The 20,502-nt window shown below is 34.1% G+C and overlaps 1 protein-coding gene and 1 non-coding gene across 5 annotated transcripts in view; both read left to right on the forward strand.

Moving 5' to 3' along the window:
- Positions 1-20,502, forward strand: part of Brinp3 (BMP/retinoic acid inducible neural specific 3) — a 432,918-nt gene that overhangs the window by 22,793 nt on the left and 389,623 nt on the right. The window lies entirely within an intron of this gene.
- Positions 12,149-12,255, forward strand: LOC120096447 (U6 spliceosomal RNA). The gene has a single exon (XR_005492853.1). It is a non-coding gene; the product is annotated as a U6 spliceosomal RNA (small nuclear RNA).

The raw sequence follows: 20,502 nt of genomic DNA on the forward strand, positions 1-20,502 counted from the left end.
TTTATCAGACCAGAAAGGGCGTGGGATTTCTGGATACGCATTTTTTGAATATTTTCTGGTTTAAGAAGCTCCCCTTAAGAAACTCTGCTGGATATTAAGACTGTGAATGTGTAACATTTGAGCAATACAAGATTTTTGACAGACAGGCAGACTGCCAAAGGAGCATTGGCCTGTGTTGTACTGGGGTCTCTCTCTGGAAATCTAAGTTATCTTATGTGTTTGTTTTGGTGCCTTGGCCTCTTGGCTAATCATGTGTGAATTGCAGACTCTTTCTACATGTTTCTTAAGGTTTTGAGTTGACTCAAAATCATTATTTGGGTCATGACATTTAAAAACATAAAAGAAAGAAAACTTTTGGAGTGTCTCTGCAAGGCTCATGTACTGTTTGGTCTTTGGGAAATTTAAAATGATTTTTGGTTTATCTTCCTCATGTATTTTGTGTGTGTGTGTGTGTGTGTGTGTGTGTGTGTGTGTGTGTGTGTGTGTGTGTGTCTTAAATAGCATGTTTAGATGATAAGTAGATGTAAAAACATGAAGGTTTAAAATCCACCTGTTTCTGAGCTGGGTTACAGTGTTTTAAATGCCTTTGTTCTTTTCTAATGATGCAATTGTCATTGATAATTGCCTTGAAATAAAAAAATACAACCCTTTCACTGGAGATTTTCAGTGTTGGTGAGAAGAGGTACTTAATTGGTCAAACAGTATTTCTTTATGTAGAAAGGTTGCCCTATAACTCTCCAGACAATGTTGTAGATGCAAACATTTATTTTGAAGAAATTCTTGAAAGAGTAGACAATCATAGAATTAGGTACTAGAATAACTTTATAGAGGTTGTCCTTATTTTTCTTAAAAGTCAGTTTTAGAGGTTGGGCAGTGGGGCACATGCCTTTATTCCAGAACTCAGAAGGCAGAGGGGGAGGCAAATCTTAGCGTTCAAGGCTAGTCAGGGTCCACAGAGCAAGCACCAGTACTACACAGAGAAACCGTGTCTTGAAAAAAAAATGTTACAATGACTTTTTAAATTTTCGCATATATTTGCCATAAATACTGATATGGAAATTATAGATATTAACAACACAGATGGAAAATTAATATATTCCACATTAGCTACTTGGCTTATCATTTTAAAGACCATATGATTTTCTAAAGTAATCAGCCATATCTACTATTGCTGATGACTGCCATAAAATCCTTCATGTGGCATGTTATATTGCCAAATCTTCTGGAAGGCATTAGCTCTGCATTTAGAACGTATTAAGCATGTTAACATAATTAGGTCAAGTCTCTTTCAGTTGTCTTCCCTCATTTCAGCTCCTTTTCTGGAAGCATATCTTTTCTTTCACTTCAAATACTAGAGCAAGATGAGATTATTAAAGATCACTGGTTTCACATACCCCAAAACAATATTAAAATGTTTTCTCCCATTTCAAAAAGGCATAGTTATTTTTCATAAAAAGGGCCTCAGTCTACATTTATTTTAAAACCAGCCAATTTAAAGATCTATTAAATTTTATTTCTGGAAATTATGGGAGCAGTGTCTCACTGCAGACATGTAGCTCTCTCTTTGTTGTAGAACTCCCTTGGCTGTGTAGTAACAATGCAAATAACTTCCTTCTGCCATGTTAGGAATAAAACTTTACAAGTGTAAAGTGGTAGATATTTGTATTACAACTGCTCACTGTATAATATTAACTGCAAAACCTTTGTTATCTATTATTACACTTTACTTCAATGGTTTGCCAATTTTTTTGTTTACTAAATTGGACATGTCTGAAAGGAAAAGGAAGTGCATGAGAACTGATACTGAAGATTCTATGCACGACTCCAAAAGTCCTTTATGGCTTAGAATATAGAAAGATATAGAATATTAATATGGATACGTCTGTTCTTTGGTTGTAAGTTAGAAATAAGAGTTTTAAACCATCTTTCATGCTTACATATGGTTTGAAGTAAGAACATACAGAATTAAAAGGTAAAGTAAGAGTCTTTGGACTTTCAGCTCCAGTGGACCAAGAACCAATTCCAAGCATTTACATGGTGGCTCACAATCAACCATAGTTCTAGTTCAAAAGAATCCAATACCATTTATGACCTCTGTTGGCACAACATTAGCATGTGATACGTAGGCACAGCTAAGCAGAGCACCCACAAAAATACACATAAAATAAAGTTAACTAAATCTTAAAAATAATGAAAATAAGTAATAAAACCAATTACACTGTAGAAATGTTTGCCTGTAAAACATAAAGTAGAAATATAATTACTTGGTTTTTAATAGCAACTTAACTGCATAGTTATATGGTAAAGATCTCTAAGGCAGTGAGTCCAGGAGTATTTGCAACACCAGTGCATCAATTTAACAAGGTAAATTGATAAATCTCCATTAATCAACTTAACAGCTTATAAGAAGCTAAAATAAGGACTTTTTCATATCAATAATGCCAGTCTGATGTCTCTTTTGAACCATTCCTGTGTGTTTCAAGCTCACATCCCTCAGAAATTTTGTTCCTATAATAGAAACATTACACAGAGTTAAAACTTTGAATATGGTTTTTAAAAGTTCTTTTCAATTTCCTTATCTGTTTCTTTAGTAAACCACCTGCAGAAATAAACTGTGATGGTATGTAGATGGTTTTCATAGAATTCAAAATAAGTTAGATAAGCAAAACTATTATAATTTTTATTTTTTGCTTTCTGAGAGGAATTGTTCAAAGAATGCTGTACATCTAACAGTAGAAAAAAATTCATTCTGTGCTTTACTGTTTTTAACCAACTTCCTGAATAAATTCTTAAAAGGGATCTGACTAAATCTATTAATAAATACAAATAAATTATCTTGTATTTTTTTCCTGAAGTTTAAATGCAAATAAAGCAATGATGCCTGCCCAAAACAGCCTCACCGAATCATATCACGTACATTAAAGAGTATAGATATAAGTACTGTCTATCTTGAATGTCCTTGCTTGTATGCTGTTTATATAAATCCATATGTACATATAAATGTACATACATGTATATCATACATATACATATATCATACTACACATTCATTTTGTTACACATATTTAGATAAAATAATTTAGAAGAAAAAAATCTTGCAGTGGTTAGCTCTCTGGAAATTATGTACACATACATGGCTACTTCATATTTCACAGATTATGTAGCCAATGTGGGTGGGTGATTAATTAAACAAATAATTCTTTGTTAGAAGTATGATTACATAAACGTAAGTCCAATATATTGTATTAATCTGTGCATAAATATATATTCTCATAATAAAACAACATTTATTAAAACAACAAAAATTCCAGATGAATAATTTGTAATAATTTGTCTTTATAATATTGGGAAACTTAAGGATATCTTAGATCATGAGGCAATACACTCATATCTAGTTATCACTCAGGAACAATGACATTGACATGAATATAGCAAATATTAATGGCAGGTTGTGCTTTATGAGAAAATTTTAAGTGAAGGGAATACAATACATTTATACATAATATGATTAAACAAAAACTAGCAGCTTGTTAGGAACATTAAAATTGTTATTACTTATGCTGAAATGAGAAAATCTAAGATAATGATAAAAACATGAAGTCATTGTTTTTAATAGCTAAGAAGTATTCCATTGTGTAGATGTACCACATTTTCTGTATCCATTACTATGTTGAAGGGCATCTGGGTTTTTTCCAGCTTCTGCCTATTATAAATAAGGCTGCTATGACAAGAGTGGAGAGTGTGTCCTTGTTATATTTCGGGACATCTTTTGGGTATATGCCCAGGAGTGGTATAGCTGGGTCCTCAGGTAGTTTGAATTTAATCATTCCACTCTTTTACATCTCGAATGATATCCTCCTTTGCAGTTACTCCTCAATAAACCCACATCCCACATCTGCCCTCTCCTCCTTACCCTTTGCCTCTCTGAGGGTGCTCTCTCACCCACCAACCTACTCCTGCCCCACCACTCCTGTCTTAACCATTTGGTCAAGAGTGGCAGACAGGAAGGCAAATCAAATCCACTAGCGAGTGTCATCATTGCCTTCAGGTGCCTACATGCTCAGAAAAGCTGTCAGGTGCTGCATAAAAAGGGACGCAGTCTTCCCTTGTCTGTGGACCGAATTTGTGAAGGAGTCACACTGCAATGACTTCTTCATCATATACATAGGAAAATGATATTCACATCAATAAAAGGACACATGAATCTGATAATTATACCATATGCAATATTGTGAAATATGTTATTTGTAAAGAAATTTATTTATATTTTAATTGATTTTTGTCATGTTCCTTTACATGTTAAATCTGGAAAGTCTAGGAGGAAACACATGAGTAGTGATATTAAGCATTATTTCTCAGTGAGATGGAGATATGGGTCTATGGATAAGGTCCTTGCTTTATAGACAGTAAGAACTCTGTTCTAATGCTCAACATCCGGGGAAATCCAGATATGGCATTGTATTTTCAAATCCTCAGTAAGAGACCCTATCTCAAAAAATAAACAGGAGATTGATAGAAGAAAGTAAATTATGTCAAATTCTGGACAGTACATGTTGAGAGGCTGCATGTGTAAGCACATCCTTCTACATGCATCTAAACACAAAATACACCAAATACATATACAAATACACCTGTGCACAGACACATACACACATAAAGTGTCTCCATTTATATCTTAGCAACATGTAGGTTGTGACAAAATTCACTTTATGAAACCTAATGCAGAGAAATAAAATCAGGCAATAACACAGTTGTATTTGTAGTCTACAAATATTTGGGTGGATACCCTAGTTACTGAAGGAAGTAAGAAAAAAATCTTTTACCATGGCAAGCAAAGGAATCTTAAAACCCAGTGGTAGGGTACACTTGTTTATATTCATTATATACAAACCCAGATGTTCCTTAACTATTAAACACACTTAGAAGTATAGCATTGCATTTTAAAGTTTTCAAAATGCTACTCTAAAGATGAATAGTTATCAATATACAAAAATTAATTTTAAGAAAATCAGTTAGTTGCTCTGAATTTCGAAAGTTCTAGAATACTTGGCAGCAAATAACATTTTATTTCAGTAATAATGGAAATTCAAAAATCTTTGAAAGCTTAGTAAAATAACTAAAACTAATCCATAAAAGTTTAGACATCAAACAATTTTTGTTGAGTAATAGTGATGTTACTGTACTTGTACAAAAAAGAAAAATGAGCCCTAGTGAAGTTAATTTCCCAGTTTCCAATAACTGTAAATGGAATTATAAGACTCTATCAAGATTATGATAATAAATAATTATAATAATACAAATAATTACAATAAAGAGGATCTGTTCCTGATTTAACATTAACTCTTTGTGAATGTAATCAAGTTTTATTTCAAATCAGGGACTTCTATAAAATACCTTAGAAGTCTTTTAGAAAAGGAAAATCTATTTTTGCGTTGTGTGGTTGTTTTCTTTCACATGTGGTGGCACTAAGTGCACGATAAAATGATACTGAATCCCATGTCACAAGTCATTCCCTGATGGCATGTACCCATAGGGCTTTCTTATTCTCGGATATCACTGCCACCTAAGCAATCTGCTAACTCGTATCAATCAGAATGCAGAAACTGATTTTATCTTCATTTTTCTCTTTGTACTTCCATTCCTTGAGCAAGCCAATAATTTTCCTGTCAGAGACGTCAACTTTACATTTACATCTGCCTGACTTAGAACGCAAAGCTCATCTCAGCGAAATATCCTTTGTCTTAATGATAAGCACGTTTTAGTTTTTCTCCTACCCTTTGGGATTAATCAGTTCTGTTAATGCAGATTGCTGAGATGATGGCTTCCTTGTTTTTTTCCTATTTTATTATACTTTTTTAACCACATCTGTGAATTAACTACTCAATTTCATATATATATATATATATATATTCAATGTTAAGATCAATATTTCTGTAATAAATGCATAATGCGAAGACATAAGACTGTGTAGATCAGTATTTTACCTCAAGTCAATTTCTGTGTGTAATGTCTGCACTTGCTTGTCTTTTACAAGTATTTTAAGTATTTTATAAATACTTCTTTCATAATAACGTAAGAGTTGTATACGCTGCCATGTTCCTGTCTGTTTGCTCCAAAACCTGTTACTTTTCTTGGTATCTCCAAGTCTTTTGTTTCTTATATATGGTTTTTCAGTGGTTTTCATATAATGAAAGCTATTGGACTTAGTGGTTGATTTTCTGTAAATAATTTCATTAGTCTGAAGCACACAGCACACTGCAGTGATAAATTATGGACATTCTAGGCAGAGTTTTACCTATAAGTAAACACAATTGCTGAGCACATTTATACAGTGAATCTACCAGTAAGATTAAATCATGTGATTTACCTCAAATTTTGTTATTTAATCTTAATTCAGAAATTGACTCTACCTAGACATTCATACTGTCAACATGCATTGGAGATGTTAGTATAATTCCATTTAAGAATAAATTCATTAATTCAAGACGTTAAGGATTATAGTTGGATTTCTAAAGAGTATATTCTTAAATTTGAGTGTAAATTAAGTTCATTATTATATTTAAGAATATGCTTTTTAGATAACTAGTTAAATCTTAAGGGTTTTTATTTTAAAATTGTATTCATATATTTTGCTATTGAGATGAAAACGTGTAAAAAATATTGCCAGTTCATGTGGTTAATTTACACGTGGTTAGTACTCATGAACTGGGAAGGAACAATTGCAACTTTAGTATTAAGTAAATAAGTTGATTATTTGGTGTGTCTGGTTGCATGTCAACATTATCCCTGATTCTCACAGTCTATAGTTACTGTTTTCCAAGTTAAATAGCCCAAATCATCACTGTTGTCTTTCATCATCACTAGTCTGAGTCTTTCAAGAAGGGGAGGGGGAGGGGTTAGAGGATGTTGGCCTGGAAACCGGAAAAGGGAATAACATTCGAAATGAAAATAAGAAATACTCGGTTGGGGATTTAGTTCAGTGGTAGAGCGCTTGCCTAGCAAGGGCAAGGCCCTGGGTTCCTTCCTCAGCTTCGGGGGCGGGGGGGGGGGAGGGGAACAGACAAAATAACAAGAAATACTCAAGTTAATAAAAAAAAGGGATACTAATCTTTATATTTTGAAATGGGTAGTACTCAAGAACTTACTGAATTTTGTTAGTCTGCACACACTCTTCTTGTATGTTCACTTTCTTTTCCACATTTTTGAAAATAGTTTTTTTTGTTGTTGTTGTTCCTTTAAAAACAATTGCAAGAGGCAGGAAGAATAGCTAGGCCAAAGACTTGCATGTCCTTTCTCCAGCTGAGATTTCCCTGGCTGCTCACTTAAATAGATATTAACAGCTCACTAATTAAACTACCTCTTCTGTCAGCCTGAAATTAGCAACAGCTTAAAAAAAATAGCAAAGGCTCCACTTTCCTGAGTCTGTTGTGCTGTCTTATCCTAAAGACACACACAGCTATTATTGAAAAACAAGCTAGAAAATTAGACTTAAATAAACACACTGGATTAAAATGAGTTAAAATGTTTCTTTACAAAATGCAATCATTCAAAGACTGACTGCAACATATAAAGTGATGTTTTGATATAATACTAAATTCAACATTAAAAAGGGATTTTTTTGTTTCCTTTCAATTTTGAACACAGAATATTTATTATAAGAAATTAATTTTTATTAGACATGACCTCTCATCAATATTTTCTGAATCTTTGCTTTTATCATATAATTCATTGAAATTTATTTTATTTTTATTAATTGATATTGTGCATAAAATGCTATGCATTTATTTTGGGCATATCTCCCGTATAATAAAAAAAGCAGAGGTAACTGTCAATAGATCATAGAGCTAGCTAACTGGCTTTATAGAAGTGTTTATCGTTGACAATGCTTCATCCCTGTGTGCTTTCTTCCCCAGCTAGCACACATGCTAGGAACTAAGGAAACTCCCTATAATTACTTCTTGTGGCTTTGCATTCAAGCCAAATCGATCCGTTTATCTTTTTGACAGAATCAAATTCATATTACTGACATCCAAGAAAATTTCACTCTTTGTGAAAGGTGAAAGTTCAAAACTGTGAAGTAGGAAAAACTTAAAACTTTAACCGTAGCTCCAATACCAAATTATTTTGAGCTTTGTTTGACATGAAAATGAATTTTGTGAAATATAAAGCTTAATAGATTGACCTGATTTCTCTAGTTTACTTCTAATGCATCTTTTACCAAGTAAACTCATAACTGCTTCTAAAATTAGAACTATAAAACACATGAATAAAAATGATTAAGTCTATTGAATGGCAAAATTAGTTTTAGTGAAGTTAATAGAGTTATTTTCATTGCAAATTGTACAGTAATCAGACCCCGAACACACAAATAGGTCAGATTTTTCGTAGTGTGTTTTATGTGAACGTTTTCTTTTAATAAAAGACTTCTTGGGAAGAAACTTTGGACATTACACACCAAGTAATAAGAATCAATGGGAGCAAATGAAAGAAAAACCTTATTTATGTATGTCATAGTTTTGTCAAATCCAAACTTTCACACACAAGTATTTGATGTTTAAAATTTGCAGAGTGTAGACATGCATAGCCATGCACGTAATAAAGTGGTAGTGTCTTAGACTCAGGTGTTTCCTCATGACTGGTGAGTTCCCTTGGAGACTTGTAGAATCACTCTCTCATTCATCCTACACCCAGCTTATCCACAGACCTGCTTTACTTTACTATACCTTATTTTGAGTTTGTAAAGCTCTCCTACTAAAGTAATCTTACCGAATATACTTTCTCTTTATCCTGTCTTCTTTTCCTCATAAATTTAAACTAGCATTCCTTCCTGTTATATATTCAATGACTTGTTAGTTTTTAATTCTGACTAGCATTTTATTATAGCTTTATTCACTCATGAATTCATAAAACTTGATTTGAGATGCCCACTCCTCCCTTACTGCTACCGTGTTACTCATGCACTCAACTCAAAACACGAGTGATAAAGAGATTCTATGGTAACAATAAATTCTATTCAGTGCAATGCAGAACAAAATAAAAAAAAATCCCTGCGAGATTTCTGTTTCATGACAGAAGGACAAGAGATTGCAGGGGTTACAAGAAGCTGAAATCATGACTGGTCTTGCACTTTGGAATCTGATAATTGTATACCTGAGACTGTGATGGTGTTCTTGGCACTTTATTTATTCTTGGTTTCACTATGCTAAAAGCTAGCAGTGTTTAACTTACATTACGTCTTCAGGAGAAACCTTTCTTCATTCTTACTGGGGCCCTTCTCCCTCACTGTACACAATGTTCTCCTCATATACACAAATGGATCAGCCTCATGTGTACCTTGCCCAGAACTGATGCTCTCATACTGGTTAAAAGGTACAGAATCTCATTTATGTCAACATATGTCCACATGAAAGTCATCTCAGTGGTTTTAATATTAAGGATTTAATGGTAAATAAAATAAAGATGTAATTTAAAAAAATATTGAGTGGTTAAGTGTATGTATGTGTTCCATAAGAATATAGGACCCTTTGAAAGTTGGAAGAGTGTATTTGATCCCCTGGACTTAAAGCTATGAGTAGTTGTAAACCACTGTGTGGGTGCTTACTCTTCTTCCAAAGCAGTAAATGTTCTTACTAACTGACCAATTTCTCCAGCCCCCTAAGAACTTTATATTTAAAAAAGAAACCAAGACAATTTCTTTAAAGAAAGGATGGATTTTGATAGTAAAATATGAGTCTCTACAAAGTCTGGATCATTATCTTTTTTTTTAACATTTATTTATTTATTATGTATACGTCATACACCTTTCTGCCTCCATGTATGCCTGCAGGCCAGAAGAGGGCACCAGACCTGATTATAGATGGTTGTGAGCCACCATGTGGTTGCTGGGAATTGAACTCAGGACCTCTGGAAGAACAGACAGTGCTCTTACCTCTGAGTCATCTCTCCAGTCCTGATCATTATCTTTTTGAAAGCAATTAAGAGAATATTGACTCAGGTGACATTGATGAGGAAGCATTTTGGCTTAGTTTACACTGACAAAGAGAAGAAAATAACAACAGAAAAATAAAAAAAGAGACATTTTGAAAAGATCAGGTCATAATTAAATAACTGAAAAATGCTAAAATGATATATGGAATGCTCTATCATATGGGCTCATAATAAAAATAATTTTTTCATACTCTTGTTTCAAGCAACTGAAGACTATGCTTCAGTTACACAATGATCAATTGGTAATTCTGTAATGAAGCTTGAATTTGAGAAGGAAAGATTAATTTGGATTCTCTCATTTTAGCATTTAAATGTACTATGAAAATTTTCCAAGGAAATTTTATATATAGCTAGATCTATATATACTAAAACATAATTTTAATATATACATTATTATATTAAAATCATATTATATATAAAAATATTTATTAGGTGTGTGTGTATTCACATGGCCCATGATCTTCATTTTAACGTTACATTAATAAGCATATTATAAAACTTAAAAGGATAAATTCTAACAAAACTAATTTTCCAGTATTCAGCCTTGATCTATTTTTGCTATCCAAGTTTCTATTAATATAATTGAAAAGATGACTTTGGTAGCCCATGTATTTTGAACATTTAAAGAGCATACCAACAAGACATTAAAATTTTGAGTTTGCACAAAGAAGAACTTCAGGCTAGGATGTATAAAGCTTTGTTACAAGAAGAGGTTTAATTAAAGGTTTAATACAACAACTGTGTTAAAACAAATCAATCAGTAAACATACAAATACATAAACTACTTGAATCTTTTCAAAGTTTATAAGTATTTGAGCCTTGATTTGTTTAATACTGACTTCTATATAAAGCACGTGAAAATGAGTGCAAAGCTGACTTTGTTGTCTTAGAAGGAAGTGTTGCCGATGCTTCCTTTCTCTTTCATAAGCAAACCCTAGGGATTCTGTAATGGTAAACATTGTTATTTGATGCTTAAGTTCCAAAGTCTTTTCTGGGATTACAAAATGACATTTATAGTGATATTAATATTGCTGTAGGATCTCTGTGTACAATAATTTAATGCCTCATAAGACTGTGCTCTTGGTCAAGTATTCCCTAGAGGATTAAATAAAATGTCTAAGGTATTTAGTTTATTTAATAAGCTATACCACAAAACCTTAAATATTTTCACTGTAATGTATCAATGTGAATGTCTTCTGAAGAAACCAATTTAAGTTACTTGGGAAGTTTATTTTTCTTCTTTAAATAGTAGCATAAAAACATCACAGCAAACATTTAAAAGCTATTTTCAAAGGCATTAATTTTCCTGAAGTCTCTAAGCAGGCGTCAGGATGTTTTGCCCTACAGGAAGGCTGGTATTATAAGAATTATGCTAACTTGTATTACTTACTTGATAATCTGCCAGTAGGGTGTAAGACTGTAGACAACCTGAGAACAAATGTAGTTCTCATCTGTTATTATGGTTCCAGGGTAGAGGATAAGGTCATGGACATAACATATGCTCAATAAACACTCAAACAAGCTTCTAAACTTCCAGTAGGTGGCACTGTGCATCTAGGGTTCAGTAATCTCAACTCATCCTTGGTAATAGCATCTCAATCCACTAAATCTCAGGGTCTACTTTCCTTGTATGATTTCCTATTGAATAGACTGTAGTGTCCTCGATTTGAGTTTTTGCTGTTATTCCATTATGAAGGATGTGTTATTCAGATAATTTTACATAACCTTAGAAAATTGTAGTACTGTAACTATTCATTAAATATTTTGAATTTCCTATTATCAATCTATGAGTTTATAAGGTTAATATGGCAAATGAGAGCTGTTTTCAGATAATTTACCTTATCTCAGTAGGAATGTTGTTTTATATAAGGAAATCATAGTATTTACCATCCAAAGGAAAAGTCGTTATACACATAATAGTTCGTTATTTATAGGATTGTTTCTTTAATAATCAGTACAACTGTAGAAATGTATCCCTTTTCTCCTTTAGCACACAAATCTGAAATCAATAGGTCAGTGTTGTGTTTTTCTCATTCCATGAACCCTTAATCATCATTTGTTTAAACAAAAATAGGAAAATAAAGGCCCTAATATGTATACAAAATTTAAAAGTTACCTTGTAAAGAGGGTAGAAAACTGACTTCAGAGAAAGTTATAAGGAGTGCTCGCTTAAGCAGCACATATACTAAACTTGGAAAGATACAGAGAAGATTAGCATGGCCCTTGCGCAAGGATGACACGCAAATTCGTGAAACGTTCTCTTTTTCTCTTTTTAAAGAATGTTATAAGGAGAAAATGCACAAATATTCTTTCCATCATTAAAGGGGAAAATAAGTTCCAACTAGTTTAAAGGAAAAGTCGAAAAAAATACTGAAACTAAAAAATAAATTTATTATTAGTCTACTCTATTGTGATAAGAAAAATTTCCATTCCATAAAACCTCTCCCACATTCTTTTTATTTAAATCACTGTATTATTTGCATTTCAAGTAATATCCCGCTTCCCAGTTACCCCTCCAGAAACCCCCATCCTGCCTTCCCTTCCCCTTTGCTTCTATGCCGGTGCTTCTCCATCCACCCACTCACTCCTGCCTCACCTACCCTACAGCCATAAACCTCTACAGGACTAAGGGCCTCCCATCCTGTTGATGTCAGATAAGGCCATCCTCTGATACAAATGTATCTAGAGCCATGGATCCCTCCACGTATATTTTTGGTTTGTGGTTTAGTCTCTGGGAGCTGTGGGCAGTCCAGTTAGGTCTTCCTATGGTGTTGCAACCCTTTCAGCTCCTTCAGTCCTTTCCCTAACTTTTCTACTAGGGTCCCAGGCTCAAACCAAGGGTTGTCAGTGAGTATCAGCATCAGTATTAGTCAGGCTCTCATGAAGTAGCCACACCAGGCTCCTGTCAACAAGTGCTTCTTGGCACCAACAATAGTGTCACGGTTTGGTGTCTGCAGAACCTCTCCCACATTTGTCACCATTGTCTAAAACTACAGGACTGTATAACTTCTCAAATGCTGTGGAAGGAATATGACCTTCGATGTCCTTAAATGATTAGATAAATTGTTTTAGAGACCCAGGAAGGTAGCCGCCATCTCTTTAAATGTCCAAGTTAAATTAATGCTTTCTTCTAAAATACATGGGATAGTATTAAAAGTTTATAATCTGCCTATGTGATTCACTTTTTAAATTATTGGAAATTATTGACTTGGAAGAAGGAGAGAGAAGAAAATAGAACAGTAGAGTTGCTATTTCTACCAATATATACAGAGTTTATGAAAGCTGACAATGATAGATTTGTAGTAGTTTATGCCAACTGAAAAGTGTAGCTTAGAGTAAACTTAATCTTCTTGACCATTTTAACTCTACCGGAACATGATCCATCAGTTTTAGCCATTAAAAAGTATTCCAGTTAGAACTGGAAAGATGACTCAATGGTTAAAAGAATGTCCTTTTATTCCATGGAGGCACAATTTGTTTTCAATACTGGTTAGGTAGCTTGTGACTACTGCAACTCATTCTTCAGTGTTTCCATGGCTCTGGCCTCCTTGTGCAGCTGCATAAATGTACACACACTCTCACACAGACACATCTACATAACACAATTAAAATACAAAATAAACATTATAAATCAATTAACGTAAGAATTGTCTTTTGCACCCTAAGCATATGATTTAATGCACCCTTTGTTGGAATTTCTTGAAGTGAGGTCATTCTGCCTGTCTGCCTGGCAGTTTCAGGCATTTCTAAAAGATGGATTAAACTGGACTTCAGCTGAGGAACCCTAAAAGAGATTAACACTCCCATCCTGTGGAGATGCAAACTTTAATTCAATCCCACCTGCTACAATGGGCCGTATAACTGCAGGCTAAAGCAGATAATTCTTATTTCAAGAATGTTAGGCTGATGCCACAGGCTCTTCCACAGTAAAATTGTAGACTCTGAGACCAGCGTATTGCTCTTGAAGTTGTGTGTTTGTAACAAATGGAAGCGAAGGCTCAGTAATTAAAAGGGCCTATTGGTTTTGTATGCATGCAGATCATGGGGCTTTAGCCATTCAGAAGAACCCAGAATGAGAGTAGCAAAGTTTTCAATTGGTTTGTCAGATGCACATTGTGGTTCGTAAGAGTGTGTTATTTTGGAAATAGACAGCAACTAGAAATTTTATGATTTTCACTTGCAATAAAATACTGTGATCTCTGCTTTTTAGATGGGAACTAAGCTCAGTGAGTCATAATATGACTTATGAATGAGACTAGAAATACAATGACATCACAGGTTCTATTTGTTTCTTTACAATGCTTTGTGACTTACAAACTTGCCTTTTGGAGTTTTTATTTTAGAGTGTAGCAATCCTAATGTTTTTCTGTGCATATTTGAATGTGCTTTACCACTGTGTTCTCTTCCATTTTCATTACTGTCCTCCCTAATTGGTATTTTTTGGTAAAACTGAATTTTCACCAAGGTGCTTCTGTTTATGGCCAAATTGTGTTATTTATTTTCAATTATTGGATGAATATAGATACACATTTGGAAAAATTCTTAATACTGCATGTTTGCATTAATTTGATTTCTACTATTAGAACAAAGACAGGAACACTAAAAATACTGTAGTTTATTAAAGAGTTTTCAAAAATGCCTGTCTTTATTTTATTTACAGAGTTCTTTTTGGGTAGAAAATGAATCAATTTTGTACAGTTTAATAATCTATTAAAGTAATTATCATAAAATAACACTCAGATGTAATTTCTATATAAACTGTTACCTTTAAACTTGGATTTAAATATTTGGTTCCAAACTATACTTATAGAAAGTCAATTATACTTTTGGAACCAGTCAATTAAGCAGTGCTCATTATTTCAGTCTATCTGTCAAGTTTAGGCAATAATTTCTCCTTTTTTCAGTGTTATCTCTATTTTATATAATATTCCAATCAAGAAATATAGTATACTTTCCAAAATGTCTCTACTAATAGTTAAAGCACAGCATTAATTCATAACATTTTATCAATTATTCACTTCTCATAGTTTGTAATAATTACCATGTTACCAATGGTTCAATGAAATAGTACAAATCATAAATAATTTTGTAGACATACAGAAGTCATGTTAAATTTATTTCAATACAATACATTTGAGTTGTTCACATCCCTGGCACCTCCATTTTTTATAAATTATTCAGTAAGTTTGAACAAATGCAGTGTACAGATATTCTCCAATGGAAAGGAAAACATTTGAATTCTTGTTTCAAAAAGCTATGGCACATTTTGTCATACTTCAACATTCTACACTAATAAAATGTGAAATGTCATTGTTGCTTTTGAATGTGATGGTTTTTAAATGTCACTAAAAATGTAAGTTGTCCCTATATAAAGCTTGAAAATGCAAAGTTTTGATAAAACTTTGGTGAAAATAAGAGTATATAAGATACTCTAATGTGCTTTAGCATTACAGTTCTTACATGGTCATAATACCTGTATTTTCTCTCCCTTGAGAAGTGACCTTCTGACCTTTCTCTTCTGTCCTAAAGACATTCAGCCCTTACACAAACCTTCCCTCATTTCTAAGAAATGTAAGAACTGTTAGACTGTCAGTTTGGATGGAGGCCATTTCCTACTTAAATTTTTGTCAGTTAAACTTGACATTGATGTGAGTCCTAGTTTCCCTAAATCCTGGTTTGGAAAGAAGTCAGCGTTCAACTGGGTTGGTATTTGGATCAGTTACCATATTGCCCCCCTTTCCTCACTGAGCCATGCCACACCACAAGTTATTTAAAGGAACTTCTACCAAAATGACTAATGAGTGTTATGACTTTTATTTTAATTAAATAATTAATTTAGCGGGAAGCTTGAACTTGTTCTGCTCCTGCCTCAGTGTCTTGACTACTGGAATTACAGATATGTATGACTTCACCTGGCCTGACGACTTTAGGAGTTTAAAATGCTTTCTTTCTGTAATTTACCTAACCTTGATAAAAGAGAACTTTGAAGTAAATATCTATGTCGAATAATAATGAACTTATTCATCATGAAGCAAAAGGGAAACGATCAGGCTTGAGTGAAGTCAGTTTTCATTAGAATTTTCCTAACACTCTAATCTATAGGATATTTTTTCAATGAGAAAAAAAATACAGTCTCACTCAATAAGACTGTGGTAATTGATTCTGAAGATTATCATAAATATCATGAAAATAAAAATGCCTAATATTTTTTAAAGACCGGTACACACAATTCATATTAATGTAGTTGATATAAAGTAAGTTTATGCCCTATGTTGAACCTCAAGAGACAAATGTTGATTTGACTTAATTCTGCACGTGATCTATTTTGAAAATCCAGTGCATTCAATTTCGTTAACAATATGGAAGTAACTGAACATGTGTTAATTAAAACTCTAAATTTTCATTATTTCCTTGTTACTTTAGTAACTCAAAAGCTTGAACAAATTATTTAAACTCATTCACTGCTTCCTTTGTCACCAGTTAGTGGACAGGATGGTATTATCTGCCTTAGAGCTTTCTTAGGATGATTCAACAAAATAACATTTGTCAGAAAACAATTGAATGACGAAAAGCCATAACTTGTTGTAATTGTAAGTTCAACTTGCCATCTTACATGATAAGTGCTGCTCTTTATAGTAAGGTTATGTTTCCTTCTGTACTGACACTGCCATTGACCCCTTTACTCGTCTAATGCTTTTTAGACTCTTCTACTCTCTTTTACCTTATTAATGGATATCCCATTTTGGAAGAAACCATTTAGATACAGGGTCTTGTTTCTAATCACAGTTATGATCCTCTTGAGATTCTGAAGAAAGCCTTAAACTGTTCTAGTCTGATGTAGTAGCCAACAGTTCTAATTTCAGCATAATTTTATGAAGATTGCTGCAAGTCAAAGACCAGTCTGAGTTATATAGTTATTTCTAGGATGGGTAATTACAAAGCAAGATTCTGTCTCAAAACCACAAAACACAGTATCAAGATATTTACCAATCCTACATCCGATAGAGGGCTAATATCCAATATATACAAAGAACTCAAGTATTAGACTCCAGAGAATGAAATAACCCTTTTAAAAAAATGGGCTACAGAGCCAGACAAAGAATCAACTGAGGAATATCGTATGGCCAAGAAACACCTAAAGAAATGTTCAACATCCTTAGTCATCAGGGAGATGCAAATCAAAACAACCCTGAGATTTCACGTCACACCGGTGAGAATGGCTAAGATAAAAAACTCAGGTGACAGCAGATGCTGGCGAGGATGTGGAGAAAGAGGAACACTCCTCCATTGTTGGTGGGATTGCAGACTGGTACAACCATTCTGGAAATCAGTCTGGAGGTTCCTCAGAAAATTGGACATAGTACTACCTGAGGACCCAGCTATACCTCTCCTGGGCATATACTAAAAAGATACTCCAACATATACCAAGTTCACATGCTCCACTATGTTCATAGTATCCTTATTTATAATACCCAGAAGTTGGAAAGGACCCAGATGCCCTTCGACAGAGTAATTGTTACAGAAAATGTGGTACATCAACGGAATGGAGTGTGACTCAGCTATTAAAGAAATGACTTCGTGAAATTCATAGGCAGATGGATGGAACTAGAAGACATCATCCTGAGTGAGGTAACCCAATCACAAAACAACCAAATGTGGTATGCACTCACTGATAAGCAGATATTAGCCCAAAAGCTCAGAATACCCAAGATACAATTTACACACCACATGAAGCTCAAGAAGAAGGATGACCAAAGTGTGGATGCTTCAGTCCTTCTTAGAAGCTGGGAACAAAACTACTCACAGGAGGAAATACAGAGACAAAGTTTGTAGCAGAGACTTAAAAGCCATCCAGAGACTGCTCCACACAGGGATGCATCCCATATAGAGCCACCAAACCCAGATAACATTGTGGTTGGCAAGAACTACATGCTAACAGAAATCTGATACAGCTGAGAGGCTCTGCCAGAGCTTTACAAATACAGAGATAGATGGTCGCAGCCAATCACTGAACTGAGAACAGGGTCTCCAGTGGAGGAATTAGAGAAAGGACTGAAATAGCTGAAAGGGTTTGCAAACTAAGAAAAATACAATATCGACCTAAGAGACCTCCCACAGCTCCCAAGGATTAAACCAGCATCCCAAGAGAACACAGGGATTGACGTGTGGCTTCATCCACATTTGTAACAGAGCATGGCCTTGTTGGGCATCAGTGGGAGGAGAGGGCCTTAGTCCTGTCAAGGCGTAATGCCCCAGTGTAGGGGAACGTCAGGGCAGGGAGGTGGGAGAGACTGGGTTGGTGGGTCAGTGAGCATCATCATAGAAGCAGAGGGGTGGGATGGGACAGTGGATTTTTGGAATCACAGAACATGGGATAATATTTAAAATGTAAATTAAAAAGGGAATAAAACACAATAGTACTTTTGTGTTTCATTATTACCCAACCTGAATATATATTGACATTCATGTGAGAACAAGACCCAAATTAAAGTCTAAGCGAGTATAATACAAAAGAAGCCAATGAAAACTGAGAGAATTAAGGGAATCAAGTTTGAAAATGGCACATTAGGGTATGAGTTAATGATACCATGTGCATTCATTCTTAAAAACTCATCTTTCCCTGTCTTAGAAATCAACCTTCTGGGAATCAGAGAAAGGTCTGGAAGAGCTTGAAGGGGTTCGAGACCTCATATGAACAACAATGCCAACCAACCAGAGCTTCCAGGGATTAAGACACTACCCAAAGACTATACATGGACTGACCCTGAGCTCCAACCTCATAGGTAGCAATGAATAGCCTAGTAATAGCACCAGTGGAAAGGGCAGCCCTTGGTCCTGCCAAGTCTGAACCCCCAGTGAACGTGATTGTTGGGGGGAGGGTGATAATGGGGGGAGGATGGGGAGGGGAAGCCCATATAGAAGGGGAGGAGGAGGGGTTAGGGGGATGTTGGCCCAGAAACCAGGAAAGGGAATAACAATTGAAATGTAAAATAGAAATATCCAAGTTAATAAAGATGGAGAAAAAAATTTAAAAAAAAAGAAAGAAAGAAATCAACCTTCTGAAAGCTGGAATTTATCAGAGATCTGAGATGTACTATAAAGTCTCAAACCTCTCATGTAATTTAGATCTTCTACTTCTCTGATGTCATTTGATTGTTTTTATGTAAATGGGTTTCATGTGCTTTTATAGATGATAGCTTTAGTTGCCATTCTCCATGGGTGGAGATATAAACAAAAATGAAGTATGATATTTAAAGACACATAATACGGAATGATTATGGGATCATCATATTCAAGATATTCTATGATTTGTATAGCTCTCACAGAAGAGTAATTTTGTTTTTACACTTATTTATTTGCATTTGTCTATGTGAATCTGCTTGTGCCTCCAGCCACACATGTATGTGGAGATACTTTCACCAAGCAGGACACCAAGTGGGATTAAAATCAATCCATCATGCTGAGAGGCATGTGCCCTTACTTGTTGTGACATACGTATTACATGACACATTAATACATTAAGCTTTGTATTGTTCAATGGCGTCTTTATAGATTTGTTTCTTGTTTTCCTAATTTTCAGTTTGTCTTTGGATTAACTTCCAAAAAGGTTTTGTTAAAGTGAAAGAATAATTAGACTATTTTTTTTTACTTCTGTACCTCAAAATATTTCAGTCTCACAATAAAAATATGATTTAGGTCATTGCCACAGGGATTTTTTTCTTTGTCTTCTAGTTACTATATGAGCTCCAAACCCATTGTTGTTTGAATTGCACACACTGTACTATTTCAGAGGTTTCACAATTTTTATGTCCTAGTCTGACTGCCCTTTGTATATTTTGCAGTTTTCATGTTGCATATGAAGTATCAGCATAGCAACATCTCAACATCTCACTAGTTTCCACATAAGGGTACCACCTTAGACTTCTACATCACCATTCCCCTCTAATTAATCTTCTCAGTGATTTTTTCTCTTATCTGCACATAAATGACATTTGGGTGATCAGAAGGCCATCATTTGTATATTCTTAAGCTGTATACAGGAAATTTTGGCCTACTTTAAACTTATTAATAGATTTTGTCTAAAGGCTATAATGTAAAGCAGATAAATTGGTTTCCAATTCATAAAAAATATTTAATGTATTGTTTAGTTCTACCATGAATTTTAAATATGGTTTAAAATAGATTTTTGTGACTTTGAACCTCTAGTTTATGTTGTTTGATTTTAATAAATTCACAGTGAACGTCTAGTAAAATGTCTTAAGCTATATTTGAGAAAATTTTATTCACAAAAATTTGAATTTTAGATACTAGAGTGCAAATTTAGAAGAATGATTTTTAAAATTACACCTCAAGGGATAATTGAGTCTTTAGATAATCTCTAGAAAATCCCTTGATAAAAGGTGATGGCAAAACAAAGCAAACAGTGACTTGTGGATGAATTAATGTTCAGATGGAGAAAGTATATTTCTTGAGAAAGTTGCATCTCTTTTTGGAATTGAATTAATGAAATTATCT

Source organism: Rattus norvegicus, chromosome 13 (assembly GCF_036323735.1).
Source record: "Rattus norvegicus strain BN/NHsdMcwi chromosome 13, GRCr8, whole genome shotgun sequence".
NCBI lineage: Eukaryota > Metazoa > Chordata > Mammalia > Rodentia > Muridae > Rattus > Rattus norvegicus.